Source organism: Meriones unguiculatus, chromosome X (genome assembly GCF_030254825.1).
Source record: "Meriones unguiculatus strain TT.TT164.6M chromosome X, Bangor_MerUng_6.1, whole genome shotgun sequence".
In the NCBI taxonomy this organism is placed as follows: domain Eukaryota; kingdom Metazoa; phylum Chordata; class Mammalia; order Rodentia; family Muridae; genus Meriones; species Meriones unguiculatus.
Genome location: NC_083369.1, coordinates 108305749 through 108324370, shown reverse-complemented (window position 1 = coordinate 108324370; position 18622 = coordinate 108305749).

Genomic DNA, 18622 nt, shown 5'->3' with positions numbered 1-18622 from the left:
ATGATAGGTAAATAGTTATTCTACTTTAATTTTGGTGTATTAGGTTTCATTTACTCTGTATCATTATCACCTTTAAAAACTGTTTTATTCAATGTACATTTTTAATTTATTTTCTGAACTTCATACATCAAGAATATAAATTAATTTCACTCCTTCCTCCATCTATGCCTCTTACTCTTTTCATCACCCCTCAAAAAGGTCTATCCTTTAATTATTATTTTTATATGTATAAACATATATATATAATAGACATATACATCAATATATTGATGTGAGAAGGCCTAGAATAAAAACATATTCCACTATTTTCATGTTTAGACTATTGAGCTATATAAGAGTAGAGAATAGAGTAGATTAGATTGTATGGAGGCTAGAAACTTCCAGGCATATTCCTAGGGATATTTAGATAGAAATGATCTGGGACTCGACCCAAGGCATGTATTTATAAAGCTTGGGTACAGTTCTCATCTCATCTCCTCATCTGAGAAAATAAAAGTGACATTTAGATCTGGAGCCCAATGTCATTAGAGAAGGAGAAAGCCCACCAAGAGTGCAGAAAATGGAAAACATCTGACAGAAATGTTACAGAGGAGAGGAGACATTTGACAAAAATCCACAGAGCAGAAATTTACCTGAAATTGTCTCCAAAGGAAGCATGGAATTCAGCTGGAGATACACGGTAGCCTTGAGGCCAGAGCAAGGAATGATGCAGGAACATCTGAGAAAGCGAATCACAGTAAGCCACCCCAAATAAGAATTTAATTTTGTAGGCAATTTTTTCTTGCAAAACTCCATTTCAGAACCATTAAGAACAAGGACAGGAGTTGAGGGGATAGAACTGTTACCTGAAAAAGCCATTGTAGTACTTATTGCAATTGTGACCAATGAATTCAGCCCCTTCCTACTTCCAATTCCAATCTTTATGTATTTTTCCTCAAGAAAAGGCTGAAAAAAAATAGCTGTACAATAAGAAAAAAAATCTCAAAAAAGGTTGAAAAAAATAACTGTACAACAAAAATAGTTTTACAACAAGAAAAATTAGGTATGTAATCCAAAGGCTTGGGAAACAAAACAATAATTAAGAGAACAGGATATGCTTAGTTGTGAACCTATGGTTCTTTTTTTTTTTTTTTTTTGGAATTTTTTTTTTATCAGTTACATTTTATTAACTCTGTATCCCAGCTGTGTCCCGATCCCTCATTCCCTCCCAGTCCCACCCTCCCTTCCTCATCTCCACCCTGCCACTTTCCAAGTCCACTGATGAGGGGGGACCTCCTCCCCATTCATCTGATCCTGTTTTATCAGGTATCTTCAGGACTGGCTGCAAAGTGCTCCTCTGTGGCCTAACAGGACTGCTCCTCCCTTGGGGGGTGGGGGGGCAAAGAGCCAGTCATTGAGTTCCTGTTAGAAATAGTCCCTGTTCCCCTCACTTTGGGAAACCAATTGGTTACTGAGCTACTACAGGCTACATCTGAGTGGAGGTTCTAGGTTATATCCATACATGGTCCTTGGTTGAATGTCAGTCTCAGAAAAGACCCTGTGCCCAGATATATTTGGTCCTGGTGGAGCTCCTATCCTTTCCCCATCAGACTAACTCCCCTTCTTTCTTATGATTCCCTGTACTCTGCCAAAGGTTTGGTCATGAGTCTTTGCTTTGAAAACACTGCTAGTTAGAGTCTTTCAGATGCGCTCAGTAGACTCCTGTCATACGTTCAATGCACATCCCATCTGTCTTTCTAAATGAGGATTGATCATCTTACCCCATGTCCGCTCAATTGATTATCTTTTTTAGGTGTATAGATTTCATTATGTTTATCATATCTTATAGGACTATGGACGTGAGTATATACTGTGTTTGTCTTTCTCCTTCTGGGATATTTCACTCAGAGTGATCTTTTCTAGATCCCACCACTTGCCTTCAAATTTCATGATTTCCTCATTTTTGATTGCTGAGTAGTATCCCATTGTATAAAAATACCACAGTTTCTGTATCCATTTCCTCCATTGATGGACATCTGGGTTGTTTCCAGGTTGTGGCGATTACAAATAAAGCTGCTATAAACATGGTTGAGCAAGTATCCCTTTTGTGTACTTGAGCAAACTTTGGGTATATACCTAGGAGTGGTATAGCTGGGTCTTGAGGAAGCACTATTCCTAATTGTCTTAGACAGTGCCAGATAGCTTTCCAGAGTGGTTGTACCAGTTTACATTCCCACCAGCAGTGGAGGAGGGTTCCCCTTTCTCCACAACCTCTCCAGCATGTGTTGTCACTTGAGTTTTTCATCTTGGCCTTTCTGAAGTGTGTAAGGTGATATCTCAGGGTCGTTTTGATTTGCATTTCACTGATGGCTAATGAGGTTGAGCATTTCTTTAAGTGTTTCTCTGCCATTCGATATTCCTCTGTGGAGAATTCTCTGTTTAGCTCTGTTCCCCATTTTTTAATTGGATTACTTGGTTTGCTGTTTTTCAGCTTCTTTAGTTCTTTGTATATACTGGATATTAGTCCTCTGTCAGATAAAGGGTTAGTGAAGATTCTTTCCGAATCTGTAGGCAGTCGGTTTGTTTTGATGACGGTGTCCTTTGCTTTACAGAAGATTTTCAGTTTCATGAGATCCCATTTATTGATTGTTGCTCTTAGAGCCTGTGCTGTTGGTGTTCTGTTCAGGAAGTTGTCTCCTGTGCCAATGAGTTCTAGGCTGTTCCCCACTTTTTCTTCTAACAAATTTAGAGTATCTGGTTTTATGCTGAGGTCTTTGATCCACTTGGACTTTAGTTTTGTGCAGGATGATAAATATAGATCTATTTTCATTTTTCTGCATGTGGACATCCAGTTGGACTAGCACCATTTGTTGAAGATGCTGTCTTTTTTCCATTGAATGGTTTTGGCTTCTTTGTCAAAAATCGAGTATTCATAGGTGTGTGGGTTTATTTCTGGGTCTTCTATAATGTTCCATTGATCCTCCTTTCTGTTTTTATGCTAATACCATGCAGTTTTTATTACTATTGCTCTGTATTACAACTTGAGATCGGGGATGGAGATACCTCCAGATGATCTGTTGTTGTACAGGATTGTTTTGGAGATTCTGGGTTTTTTGTTTCTCTATATGAAGCTGAGAATCTTTTTTTCAAGGCCTGTAAAGAATTGAGTTGGTATTTTGATGGGAATTGCATTGAATCTGTAGATTGCTTTTGGCAGTATGGCCATTTTCACAATGTTAACCCTACCAATCCATGAGCACGGGAGATCTATCCATCTTCTGATATCTTCTTCAATTTCTTTCTTCAGAGACCTACCAAACTCATTCTATGAAGTGACAGTCACCCCGATACCTAAACCACACAAAGACCCAACAAAAATGGGAACTTCAGACCTATCTCTCTTATGAACCTTGACGCAAAAATACTCAATAAAATACTTGCAAACCGAAAAACACTTAAAGAAATGCTCATCCTCATTAGCCATCAGGGAAATGCAAATCAAAACGACCCTGAGATATCACCTTACACCCATCAGAATGGCCAAGATGAAAAACTCAAGCGATAACACATGCTGGAGAGGTTGTGGAGAAAGGGGAACCCTCCTCCACTGCTGGTGGGAATGTAAACTGGTACAACCACTCTGGAAAGCTATCTGGCGCTTTCTAAGACAAATAGGAATAGTGCTTCCTCCAGACCCAGCTATACCACTGCTAGGTATATACCCAAAGTTTGTTCAAGTACACAAAAGGGATACTTGCTCAACCATGTTTGTAGCAGCTCTATTTGTAATAGCCAGAACCTGGAAACAACCCAGATGTCCATCAACGGTGGAATGGGTACAGAAATTGTGGTATTTTTATACAATGGAATACTACTCAGCAATCAAAAAAAGGAGGAAATCATGAAATTTGCAGGCAAATGGTGGGATCTAGAAAAGATAATTCTTAGTGAAATATCCCAGAAGGAGAAGGACAAACATGGGATATACTCACTTATATAGACCTATAAGATGTGATAAACATAATGAAATCTATACACCTAAAAAAGATAATCAATTGAGCGGACATGGGGTAAGATGATCAATCCTCATTTAGAAAGACAGATGGGATGTGCATTGAACGTATGACAGGAGTCTACTGAGCGCATCTGAAAGACTCTAACTAGCAGTGTTTTCAAAGCAAAGACTCATGACCAAACCTTTGGCAGAGTACAGGGAATCATAAGAAAGAAGGGGAGTTAGTCTGATGGGGAAAGGATAGGAGCTCCACCAGGACCAAATATATCTGGGCACAGGGTCTTTTCTGAGACTGACATTCAACCAAGGACCATGTATGGATATAACCTAGAACCTCCACTCAGATGTAGCCTGTAGTAGCTCAGTAACCAATTGGTTTCCCAAAGTGAGGGGAACAGGGACTATTTCTAACAGGAACTCAATGACTGGCTCTTTGGTCTCCCCACCCCCGAAGGGAGGAGCAGTCCTGTTAGGCCACAGAGGAGGGCTTTGCAGCCAGTCCTGAAGATACCTGATAAAACAGGATCAGATGAATGGGGAGGAGGTACCCCCTATCAGTGGACTTGGAAAGGGGCATGGTGGAGATGAGGGAGGGAGGGTGGGAGGGACTGGGAGGGAATGAGGGATTGGGACACGGCTGGGATACAGAGTTAATAAAATGTAACTGATAAAAAATAAATAAATTAATTAATTAAAAAAAATACTTGCAAACCGAATCCAAGAACACATCAAAGATATCATCCACCATGACCAAGTAGCTTCATCCCAGGTATGCAAGGGTGGTTCAACATATGGAAATCTATCAATGTAATCCACCCCATAAACAAACTGAAGGAGAAAAACCACATTTTCATCTCCTTACATGCTGAAAAAGCATTTGACAAAGTCCAACACCCATTCATGTTTAAAGTGTTGGAGAGATCAGGGATACAAGGTACATATCTAAACACAGTAAAGGCAATATACAGAAGGCCTATAGCCAACATTAAACTCAATGGAGAGAATGTTAAATCAATCTCACTGAAATCAGGGACAAGACCAGGCTGCCCACTCTCTCCATACCTCTTCAACATAGTACTTGAAGTCCTAGCCAGAGCAATAAGACAACTAAAGGAGATCAAGCGGATACAAATCAGAAAGGAAGAGGTCAAAGTGTCACTATTCGCAGATGATATGATAGTATATATGAGTGACCCCAAAATTCAACTAGAGAATTCCTCCAGCTGATAAACACCTTCATCAAAGTGGCATGATACAAAATCATCTCAAAAAATCAGAAGCCCTCCTGTATACCAAAGACAAACGGGCCGAGAAGAAATTAGGCAAACAACACCCTTCACAGTAGCCACTAATAACATAAAGTACTTTGGGGTGACACTAACCAAGCAAGTGAAAGACCTGTTTGAGAAGAACCTATGGTTCTTAATGAAATTAAGGATCAGGGATGATAGCCCATTGAACCTATGGTACCACTTATTAATGAAATCAAAGATAGATGACCACCCCCACTAGCATTTCAAGTTACCCAGAAACAAGTTCCAGAAAATAGTAAAAATTCACAAAATAAACATCTATCCTGGAATCCTGTTAAAATACAAGATCTTAAACATTTTAAAGCAATAATAATGGCTTATGGAACACACTCTCCCTATGTGAGGCAGATTTTAAATACCTGAGCTACTCAAAACAGGCTTATCCCCCAAAAGTGAAAAGACTTAGCAACAGCTGTACTGGAAGCTGGTTCTCAAAATGGATGAAATGGTGGTGAGAAGAAAGTGCAATTATGGAAAGTTGTAAAAGATCTAATGCTGTTAACATTGTGAAAGACCAATTATTTGGTGAAGGTCAATTTTCTGATTTAAGAGAGCAGATGCAATTTGATGACTCTATTATTACACAGTGCACATTGAACCGTGCCTGGGATAAGGTGGGAGAACAAGGAAAAAGGTCTATATTAGTCACAAGATTTATGCAAAGCTCCAGAGAGATTTTTACTAATTTCTTATATAGATTAACATCTTCTATAAACCGAGCAATATAAAACTCAGATATGAGACAGGTATTAAATGAAACTTTAGTTTTTGAAAATGCAAATTCAGAGGGTAAAAAAAAAAGTTCTTAGCAGTTGTACAAGGTTACATTTCCACCAACAGTGGAGGAGGGATCTGCTTTCTCTATAACCTCTCCAGCATGTGTCATCCCTTGAATTTTTGATCTTAGCCATTCTGATGGGTCATTTTGATTTACATTTCCTGGATGACTAAGGACACTGAACATTTCTTTAAGTGTTTTGCTGCCATTTGATATTCCTCTGTGGAGAATTCCCTATTTATCTCTGTACCCCATTGTTAATTGGATTACTTGGTTTGTTGGTGTTTAATTTCTTATGTTTTTTATATAGTCTGGATATTAGCCCTCTGTCAGATGTAGGATTGGCGAAGACATTTTCCCCGCTTTGGAAATCAATCTGATGCTTTCTCAGAAAATTAGGAATAGTTTCATCTCAAGACTCAGCTATACCACTCCTGGGCATATATCCTAAAAGTGTTCAACCATACAAAGACATTTGCTCAACTATGTTCACAGAAGCTTTGTTCATAATAGCCAGAATTTGTAAACAATATAGATGTCCCTCAACTGAAGAATGAATACAGAAATTGTGGTAATTATGAAATTTGCAGGCAAATGGATGGAACAAGAACAGATCATCCTGAGTGAGATAACCTAGAAATAGAAAGACATACATGGTATATGGTCATTTATAAGTGGATATTAGCCATATAATATAGGATAAATATACTAAAATCTATAGTCCTAGAAAGCTAAACAAGGAGGACTCTAGGAAACATTCTCAGACCTCATTCAGAAGGGTAAACAGGATAGACATCAAAAGAGTGAGAAGACAGGAAACAGAACAGGAGACTACCATAGAGGGCAGCTGAAAGACTCTATTGATCAGGATATCGCAGCAGATGCTGAGACTCATAGCAAAACTTTGGGCAGAGTGCAAGGAACCTTATGGAAGAAGAGAGAGATAGAAAGACCTGGAGAGGACAGTAGCCTTACAAGGAGACCAACAGAGCCAAAAAATTCTGGGCCCAGAGGTCCTTGCAGGGACCTATATTCCAAAAAGAACCATGGATCGAAAAGCACTAGAACCCCTACTCAGATGTAGCATATAGGCATCAGTCTCCAAATGTGTACCCTAGTAAGGGGAGCTGAGGCTATCTCTGACAGGGACTCAGTGTCTTGCTCTTTGACTAGCTCCACCTGAGGGTGTAGCCTTTTTAGGCCACAGAGGAAGACAATGCAGCCAGTCCTGATGAAACCTTATAGGCTAGGGTTAGATAGATGGGGAGGAGTTCCTCTCCTATTGGTAGACTAGGCGGAGAAGAGAGAGGGAGAGTAAAACTGGGAGGAGATAGAGGTTATAGCAAAGACACAAAGTGAAATAATTTTAATAAATAATAATAAAGAAATAAAGAAAGAAAAATATTCTTAGACTTTAAAAGCTTCATCAGCAACCATGGATGAATGGAGAATGACTGCTAATATTGACTCTATGACTATGTAATTGGACAAGCAATTGAAGGAACTGAAGATAACAGGATTAACTCTATTTTGTTTCTCAACCTCTGTATTAAATTGACTGTTCTGAGAGTGACCTGGCCCCCACCTTTGGATTCCAAGAAAAACCACCTGGTCCTCCACCCCACAGGTTGTCATAAATACCACAGAATGTATTAATGGGTCCTCTACTCAGCAGGAGCTATGTACAGATATCTTAGATATCTTTCAGTTTGGCTAGGTGGCTTGAAACAATCAGCCTAAGATCATCTTGCTTTCTAACCCCTCACCCCCCCCCAATCTTATACTTTCCTGTAACTCCAAGGCTTGGAATTCCCTGCTTGTGGTTTTTCCCTTAAAAAACTCTGCCCCACTGAGACTCACTTTCTAACCTGCTGCCTCAGGGAAGATTGGCACCCAGAGATTAAGAATGAATAACAATTCTCCTGTGACTTGCAACAGACTGGACTGCTGGTGGTCTTTTTGGGATCTTGAGAATTGGGCATAACACAATGAACAATAATCCTAGATATCAAAATATCCATTATTTTAACCATAGGAGACAAAGTCATTTGAAAAGTGTTTTTAGGCAAGGCATTCCTAGAGACTTCTCTAGAAAATCTCAGTCTTTTGTGAATTATAGAACCTATGGCAAAGCTAGGCATTTGACTATGAATGAAGATCAGAAAGACATATAAGATGTAATTTCTTAGCAATTGGGAACATCCTGGTTGGGGTGTCCTGATCACCTTCCCAGGTTGAAATGTGGGCACCAAAACACCAGAAACTGCAATTCCCAGTTGTGAGAAAATCCCACAGGGAAGGAAGCAAATGGGACTGACCTCAGGTCACCCAGTCTTTCCCTGGAAAAGGTCCTGGTGACTGGCAGGTACATAGCCGCAAGCCCAGAGTGGGAGACCAGCCACCACCCAGACTGTGTGCCTGACTCTCCATCACAGACAGAACTGTGCATGCCAGGGCACCAGAGACTGGGTTTCCCATTTGGAGAAAACCTCACAGTGAGGGAAATAGCAGGTCCAAGCTTAGAGCACTCAGCTGACTCCCACACCATAGGAAGAAAAGTTCTAGAGAAAAATTCCTGGGTCCCTGCAGGCTCACAGTCACAAGTTTAGAGCCACCACTCACAAGCACCTGTGTTCTCTGTGCACCAACACAGACTGAACTGTGGATTTCAAAACACCAAAGACTGGGTCTCCCCATTGGGAGAAAACCCTACAATGGGGAGAAAATATCTGGCCCTACCTCAGGATACACAGCTATGGAAAAGTTTCTGGGTCCCTGCAGGCTTCAGGCTCTAGACTCCTGTTGCACACATGAGAGCTGTTCTCACCTACCACTGATTACCGCTTGAGTATTGGAGAACAGAGCTCAAACCTCAGACCTATAGAAGCCGGGGATCCCTGAACAACCCCCAAATACTGTTCCAAGGGGCAACCAGCTATTCATAAATAAACAGACCAAACCATGGGGCACCCACGTTACATCAGCAGCTCACTAAATTTAGAACAAGAAACCCAGAAGCAGGGCAGGTCTCTCCGGGGACTTCTCTGGGTGAGAAGAGAGCCTCCTTCACAAACAAAGGCCACAGTTAACACTCAGCTCTATATGCCTGAGGTAAGCTGTGGCAATTTCTGAAAAACACCAGCCATTCAGTAACCATACGCAAAAATCTGAGGCGGCCTCATTCAGGAAAAATCTTCTTCCTGCCAAGGGATTCTCCACACCCCAGGATTCCAGGAAGCACAAGAAACTAATACCCAACACCTAAGATGGCCCTAAGATAGGTAGAAGCCAGCTTAAAAGCTAAACCAACAAAAGACAGCAATATGGTATCTCCAGAAACATGATATCCAGGAGCAATCAGCTGTGGACACCCCAGCATAAATGAAATTCAAGAAAATGACCTTACATTTATGCTTATGAAGAGGATGATAGAGGAAACACATGCAATACGTAAAGAATTAGAAGATGATATAGTCAAACAGCTTATGGCCATTTGTGAAGAAATGGAGGGAGATAAAGAAAAACAGATTATGGCCATCTTTAAAGAAATATGAGAAGATACCGCCAAACAGTTTGTGGCCTTCAGAGAGGAAATACTTAAATCACTGAAAGAAATAAAAGGAACAGAGGGAATGTTCAAACAAACAGGTGAAGGAATTGAAGGAAAGACAGGAAAATTCAGTCAGACAGGTGAAGGAAATCAACAAAACAGCTCATGATCTGAAGATAGAACTGGAAAAATTAGAGAAAACACAAATGGAGGAAATCATGGAGAGAATGAATTTAGGGAAGAAAACAGGAAGTACAGAGATAAGCATAACCAATAGACTACAAGAGATGGAAGAAAGAATCTCAGGTGTGGAAGATACAATGGAAGAAATCAATGCACCATCAAAGAAAATGATAAATTTAAATAATTCCTGACACAGACTGTTGAAGAAATCCAAGACAACAATAAAAGAAAAAAAAAAAAAAAACTAAGAAAAATAGGAATAGAGGATAAAGAAGATTCCCTCCTCCAAGGCCCAGAAAATACTTTCAACAAAATCATAGAAGGAAATTTCCCCAACTTAAAGAAAAGGCCTATAAGAATACAAGAGGTTTACAGAACACCTATTAAATTAGACCAGAAAAGAAAATCCTCCTGCCACTTAATAAACAAAATAGTAAGTATATAGAACAAAGAAAAAAATACTAAAAGCTTAAAGGGAAAAAGGCCAAGTAACATATAATGGCAAACCCATCAAAATCATACATGACTTCTCAACAGTCTCTGAAAGCCAGAAGGGACTGGAGGAATATTATGCAGACCCTAAGAGAACACAGATATCAACCCAGGCTACTATTCCCAGCAAAACTCTCAGTCATGATAGATGAAGAAAACAAGATATTGAACAATAAAACAAATTTAAACAATACCTACCCACAAATCTGAAGTTACAGAAGATACTAGAAGGAAAAATACAACCCAGGAAAGCTACCTACATTCAGGAAAACACAGGAAATAAAAAAAAACTTCACTACAGCAAAACTAAAAGTAGCAAAGCACACAAGCCCACTACCAAAGTCAACATCAATATCAAAGGATATAACAGCCACTGATCATTAATCTCCCTCAACATCAGTGGACTCAACTCTCCAATAAAAAGTCACAGACTAACAGAATGGATGCATAAACAAGATCCAACAATCTGTTGAATACAAGAAACATACCTAAGTCACAAAGATAGACATTAGCTGAGAGTAAATGGCTGGAAGACAGTTTTCCAAGCAAATGGATCCAAGAAGCAAGGAGGAGTAGCCATTCTAATATCTCATAAAATAGATTTTCAACCAAAATTAATCAAAAGAAATGGGGAAGGTCATTTTATACTCATCAAAGAAAAATTCCACCAAGAAGAAACCACAATTCGGAACATCTATATGCCAAATACAAGAGCACACATAATTGTAAATAAATAAATAAATAAAAAATTAAACGAAAATCATACATAGATGCCTACATATTAGTAGAGGGAGAATTAAACACCCCACTCTCAACAAAGGGTAGGTCAATAAAACAGACATTAAGCAAAGACACAGTTACTCTGATAGAGGTCATGAATCAAATGGACCTAACGGAGAACTACAGAACCTTTCACCCAAACACATAAGAAATTTACCTTCTTCTCAGCACATCATGGAACCTTCTCCAAAACTGACCATATAATTGGTCACAAAACAAGCCTCAACAAATATAAGAAGATTGAAATGATCTCATGTATCCTATCTGACAGCCATGGTCTAAAGCTGGACCTCAACAACAACAGAAATAGCAAAAAGCCTACACACACATGGAAACTGAACAACTCTCTACACAATGACAGCTGGGTCAGGGGAGATCTAAAGAAAGAAATCAAAGTCTTCCTAGAATTCAATGAAAATGAAGACACTAAATACCCAGACTTATGGGACACAATGAAAGCAGTGCTAAGAGGAAAGTTCATAGCACTAAGTGCCTTCAAGAAGAAATTTAAAACATCTCATACACACAACTTAAAGGCTCACATGAAAGCAGTAGATTAAAAAAAAAAAGAAGTAGACATACCCAAGAGGAGTAGACAGCTGGAAATGATCAAACTCAGGGCTGAAATCAATAAATTAGAAACAAATAAAACAATTCAAAGAATCAATGAAACCAAGAGCTGGTTCTTTGAGAAAATCAACAAGATAGACAAACCCTTAGGCAAACTAACTAAAAGGCAGAGAGCCATCATCCAAGTCAACAAAATCAGAAATGAAAACGGAGACATAACAACAGAAATTGAGGAAATCCAAACAATCATTAGGTTTTACTTTAAAAGCCTGTATGCCAAAAAAATATGAAAATCTAAATGAAATGGACAAATTTATTGATCGATTCCAGTGACCAAAGCAGAATCAAGAACAGGTAAATCAATTAAATAGTCCTATATTTCCTAAGGAAATACAACCTGTCATCAAAAGTTTCCCATCCAAAAGAAGCCCAGGGCCAGATGGTTTCAATGCAATATTCTACCGGACTTTCAAAGAAGAGGTTACACCAATACTCTTCAAACTATTCCACAAAATAGAAACAGAAGGAACATTTCCAAACTCATTCTATGAAGCCCCAGTCACCTTGTTACCTAAACCAAAGTCTCAACAAAGCAAGAGAGTTTCAGGGCAACCTCTATTATGAACATTGATGCAAAAATACTCAATAAAATACTCACCAACCAAATCTGAGATCACATCAAAGGCATTATCTACCATGACCAAGTAGGCTTCATCCCAGGCATGCAGGGGTGGTTCAATATATGGAAATCCATTAACGTAATCCACCATATAAACCAACTGAAAGAAAAAAATCACATGATAATCTTTTTGGACACTGAAAAAACAATTGCTGTTATCCAACATTATTTCTGTTTAAATTCCTGGAGAGATCATGGATTCAAAGCACTTACCTAAAGATAGTAAAGGCAATATAGAGCAAACCTATACCCAATATCAAACTAAAGGGAGGGAAACATAATGCAATCCCACTGAAATTAAGGACAAGGCACGGCTGCCCATGCTCTCTATACCTCTTTACCACAGTACTGGAAATCCTTAATAGAGCCATAAGACAATTAAAAGAGATCAAGGTGATTCAGTTTGGGAAGGAAGAAGTCAAAATATCACTATTTGCAGATGATATAATAGTATATATGAATGACCCCAAAAAATTCTACCAGGGAACTCCTACAACTGTTAAATACCTTCAGCAAAGTGGCTGGATACAAAATTGACTCAAAAAAATCATTAGCCCTCCTGTATACAAAATAAAAAAGGGCTGAGAACAAAATTAGTGAAACAATACCCTTCACAATAGGCACAAATGACATAAAGTACTTTGGTATAACTCTAACCAAGCAAGACAAAGACTTGTATGAAAAAACTTTCAGTCTCTGAAGAAAAAATTAGAAGATATCAGAAGATGGAAAGATCTCACATGGTCATGGCTGGGCAAGATTAACAAAGTAAAAATGGCCATCCTACCAAAAGCGATCTACGGATTCAATGTATTTCCTATCACATTACCAACACAATTCTTTACAGATCTTGAAAAAAAATTTCTCAACTGCATATGGAATAACAAGAAACCCAGCATTGCTAAAACAATCCTCTACAATAAAAGATCTTCTGGAGGTATCTCCATCCCTGATCAAGCTGTAGAGCAACAATTATAAAAACTGCATGGTACTGGCACAGAAACAGAATGGTGGATCAATGGAATCAGATAGAAGACCCAGAAATAAACCCACACACTATGGACACCTGATCTTTGACAAAGATGCCAAAACCATAAAATGGAAAAAAAAGATAGCATTTTAAAGAAATGGTGCTGTATTAATTGGATGTCTACATGTAGGAAAACACAAATAGATCCATACTTAACATCCTGCACAAAACTAAAGTCCAATTCCATCAAAGACCTCAATATTAAAACTCACACACTAAACCTGTTAGAAGAAAAAGTGGGGAAGATCCTTGAACTCATTGGCACAGCAGACAACTTCCTGAACAGAACACCAACAGCACAGGCTCTAAGATACACAATCAATAAATGGGACTTCATGAAACTGAAAAGCTTCTGTAAAGCAAAGGACACTGTCATCAGAACAAAACAATAGCCTACAGATTGGGAAATTATTTTCACCAATCCTATAAATGACAGAGGGCCAATATCCAGAATGTATAAAGAACTTAAGAAGTTAAACAGCAACAAATCAAGTAACCCAATTAAAAATGGGGTAAAGTTCTAAACAAGAATTCTCAATAACAGAACATCGAATAGCAGAGAAACACTTAAAGAAATATTCAACATCCTTATTCATCACTTAAATGCAAATCAAAACGACTCTGAGATTTCACCTTACACACACCATAATGGCTAAGATCAAAACCTCAAGTGACAACACGTGCTGGAGAGGATGTGGAGAAAGAGGAACCCTACTCCATTGCTGGTGGAGTACACTTGTACAACCACTTTAGAAATCAATGTGGCGCTTTCTTCGAGAAATAGGAATAGTGCTACCTCAAGACCCAGCTATACCACTACTTGGCATATATCCAAAAGATGGTCAAGTATACAACAAGGACATTTGTTCAACCATGTTTTTAGCAGCTTTATTTGTAATACCCAGAAGTTGGAAACAAGCCAGATGTCCCTCAAATGAAGAATGGATACAGAAATTGCAGAAATTGTGGTACATTTACACAATGGAATACTACTAAGCAATTAAAAACAAAGAAATCATGAAATTTGCAGGCAGATGATTGAAACTAGAAAAGATCGTCCTGAGTGAAGTATCCCAGAAGCAGAAAGACACACATGGTATATACTCACTTATAAGTGGATATTATACGTATAATATAGGATGATCATGCTAAAATCTGTACATCTAAGGAAGCTAAGTGAGAATGAGGACCCTGGGTAAGATGCTCAATCTTCATTCACAAAGGCAAATTTGATGGACATTGTAAGAGAGAGAAAACAGGGAACAGGACAGGGACCAATCACAGATGGCTTCTGAATGACTCCACCCAGCATGGTTTCAAAACATATGCTGAGATTCATAGACAAATATTGGACAGAGTGCAGTGGATCTTATGAAAGAAGGGAGAGGTAGAAAGACCTGGATGGAATAGGAGCTCCACAAGGGGAGCAACAGAACCAAAAAAATCTGTGCACAGGGGTCTTTTCTGAAACTGATACCCCAAACAAGGACCAGGCATTTAGATAACCTAGAGCCTCTTCACAGAAGTATCCCAAAGAGCTCAGTATCCAAGAGGTTTCCCCAATATTAAGACCAGGGACCATCTCTGACATGAACTCATGGGCTTGCTCGTACATCACCTCCATCTGAGGAGAGAGCAGCCTTACTAGTCCGCAGAGGAAGACAAGAAGCCAGTTCTGATTAGACCTGATAGACTATGATCAGTTGTTAGGGGAGGAAGATCTCCCCTATCATTGGATTGGTGGAATGGCATAGGAGAAGAAAAGGGAGGGAGGGGGGATTGGGAAGGGGCAGAGGGTTATAGCTGGGTTACAAATTGAATAAACTATAGTTAATAAAATAAAGACTGATATCTCCCATGATAAATCCACAGAGCAACTAAAGAAATGTAAATTAGGTATTGTAGACCTAATGTATGCTACAGAAGGATACTTTGCCCTAGACTTAGCCATAAGTAACAATCTCACAGTAACAGAAAAAAAATTCAATGCTATAAAATACCCACTGGAGTTAATGGACCTGTAATGCCTACGACAGCAGGAATCCCTTTAGGAAGAAGTAGCCTAACATCTCAAGAATTCATTGTGCATCCAAAATTATAGATGAAGACTTCAATGGAGAGATTGAGATTATGGGTCACATAAAGAAAAACATTGTAGTTTAATACAAGATACGAGATTGCTTGTCTTTTCCTGCTTCAATATTTCAAAGGCAAAGCAGCTCCAATTGAAAGAACAAGTGGGTTGGAAGTAGTGGAAGACAGTTTTTTTTCCAAACTGTTATCAATGATTAAAACAAAAATTAAACAGTATTGAAATTGAAGGTTTATTGGACACAGCAGCTGATGTAACTATAATCTCACAAGAATCTTGGATTCCATATTGGCCCCTCCAGAAGATAGCTACACAATTTGTAGGAATTGGTACATTATCTAAGTAAAACAAAGTTTGAGACAAATTAAATGTGTGGTACCAGAAGGGCAAATAGGAAAAGTAAAGCTTTATGTGGCAGATAAAGCCATAAACCTATTGGTAAGAGATATATTGCAACAATGGTGAGCTCAGATTAATATTTCTTCAGTCTCAGAAAATGGATACCTATTTTAACTGACACTGTATGTTGACATCTCATGTAATATGGCTTGATTGCTTCTTTAACTGACACTGTATATTGACATCTCATGTAATATGGCTTGATTGTTTCTTTATTTAAATAGGTAAGAAGTCTGACTTGCTGGTGTGGAGACAGAAATAGAATGCAAGTGCCGATGTGTGGATTCATGAAGAACTAGTTGTACCAGAGAGAGGGTATAAGATTAGCTGAAATACACTGGTTTGTAGGAAAACACTGCTGAATTAGATCGACCTATATAGTTTAAAAATGTTTGAACATCAGAATGGAAATCAGGGAATATGTTATATTGGGGAAGAGAGGCAGATAAAGTGATGAATCAGAGAACACATACTCAGGAAATTATTTTTTAAAACGTTTGAAAGTATATTCAGAAAAGAAAAAATAAAACAAACAAAACATGTGGTGGGAAGTCATCTCCACATACTGAGAAGATCTGCTTGGACCATTAATACTACTAAGGACCTTCCAAAAAGTCAAATTTCTGGAAATATTTTGCATTACTTAAATATTCCCAGAGTTTATTTGAACAAAATGAAAAAAAATCTAAAATTGACCTGAATTAATGCTTCATATTGAATATGACGTTTGCTCTTCTCCAGTGGTATCCAACACTTAACTAAAGACTAACTTAAAATTAAAATAAAGTTTCACAGAAAGATCATATAAATTTAAAATGTAGAGTAAAATTAATTGAGGCTCCTTCTGCTGAAGAAACTCCAGCATTAGCTATAGACTTGCCTAAACCATGGAATCCAGCTGTTAATCTAAAGGAACTCTAGGGTTCTAAGGAATATGCCTAATTTACCCAAAAGTATGAACTCAGCAAAACTCACAATAAGAATAATTCTCCATTTTAAAGGGATGAGATTCTTTACTACTTTATGAGGACTTAAAATGGAACATTTACTTAAAAAGCAAACAAGCAAGAGAGAAAGAAGAAAGAAAAAGTTAATTTGAGTGTTTAAGTATAAACCCTTCATTGTCAAAGATAAATGAAATTAGAATGAATTACTGTAAAAAGCAAGATTCTTGTTACTTTTAAAGGGAAGGTAAGGATATTATAAAACTGTGCAACAAAAGAGTTTTCCAGCATGACTGGAGTGGTCTACATTGTTACATGAATTAAGAGTATAAGAGCTTTTATTTGATAGTATTTCCATAAAATAGAAGCAATAGAAGTGCAGACTCAAATAAACAACATCATCATCTTCTATAAATTTGTGAGATCAGATTTTCATAACCCACCCCAGGTTTTCCTGAGTCTCTCAGAACATTGCCCAGTAGGCAGTCTTCTAAGAAGCCCTACAGATACTTCAGATGTAAGCTCAAGTTTGTGAATCTCCGTATTAAGTCAAATATTTGTTCTGTTAGATTTGTTGGCATTATATTTTATTTTAAAAAGGTAAAAAAGTAAAGGAAAAGTTTCAGAGTTATGTGTTATTTTAAAGGCAATGTGACAAGCTCTATGTATGCAGATGAAAGCTTTAGTTGTTTATATGATAAAACCTCAACAAACATCAAACAGAGCACTTTAAATTTAGAGAGGTAAAGTTAAAAAGGAGAACTTAATTCCAAGTCCCTTTACATTTTTGGCTTAGTAATTTTAATTGAATATATTTTAATAATTTAAAATATTTTTAAAGTTTGGAGTATTTTTTTTAAATCAATAAAACTAAACCTTTGACTAAGAGTTTCGAAAACTGGGTTCTTCCAAACTGTGGTCTCTCACAAGATGTTATATGTATTCATTATAAATAATATGGTGCTCAAATAAATATAAAAATTACATCTCTTAAAAAGAGAATAAAGCTTCAGTTAGATCAGGAAAATAAGCCTGATATTTTGTATACCATGATAACTGTGGTTTGTAATTGTTTATTTTTTATTTGAAGATTGCTAAAATAAAGTATTTAAAATTTGTTCACTCTGAAGAATTGATGAATATTAGAATCAACTCATAAGCTAATTGTTCCCATTTTATCAACAATATGTATGCATGTATTAAGACATATTTTTCTTGACAAATATGTTCAATTGTTACTTCAATGAAAAATTTAAAAAAACTAAAATTTAAAATCATAGGTAAGCATTTTAAATGTTATAAGGACCCTTACACATATTTATCTTAGATTTACATTCACTTTTTAAAACCATGAATGTTTTCATTATATAATTCTTATTCATGTCTTGGAGCTACAGTCAGGGAATTTGAAATTTCTAGCTTATACAAGATTGTGATGTTACACAATTCAAACTTGTGTTCAGAATCATCAGTCTGCTATTTTGAAATTAGTTATAACAGAGTATAAATGTCATAGTAATCAACGGTATATCAAGATCTGACTCCAATATGAGTTCTTGAATATTTTGAAGCATTTCATGGTGTGGCAGACTCAGCATTCCATGGAAAACTGAGAAATCTAGCTGAGATGACAACAATCATCATGAGATGTTTGTGGTAGCTTTCTTGTGCTAATTAATAATTTTTTCTATCATATCATCTTTAAAGACATTGTCCTAGATCTCAGTCTAACTGTCCTCACCTGAATTCTCTTCTCAATCAGTCTTCAGTCTTCAAGACCAACAACAAAAAACAAATGCTCATTTCAAAAGATGTAGG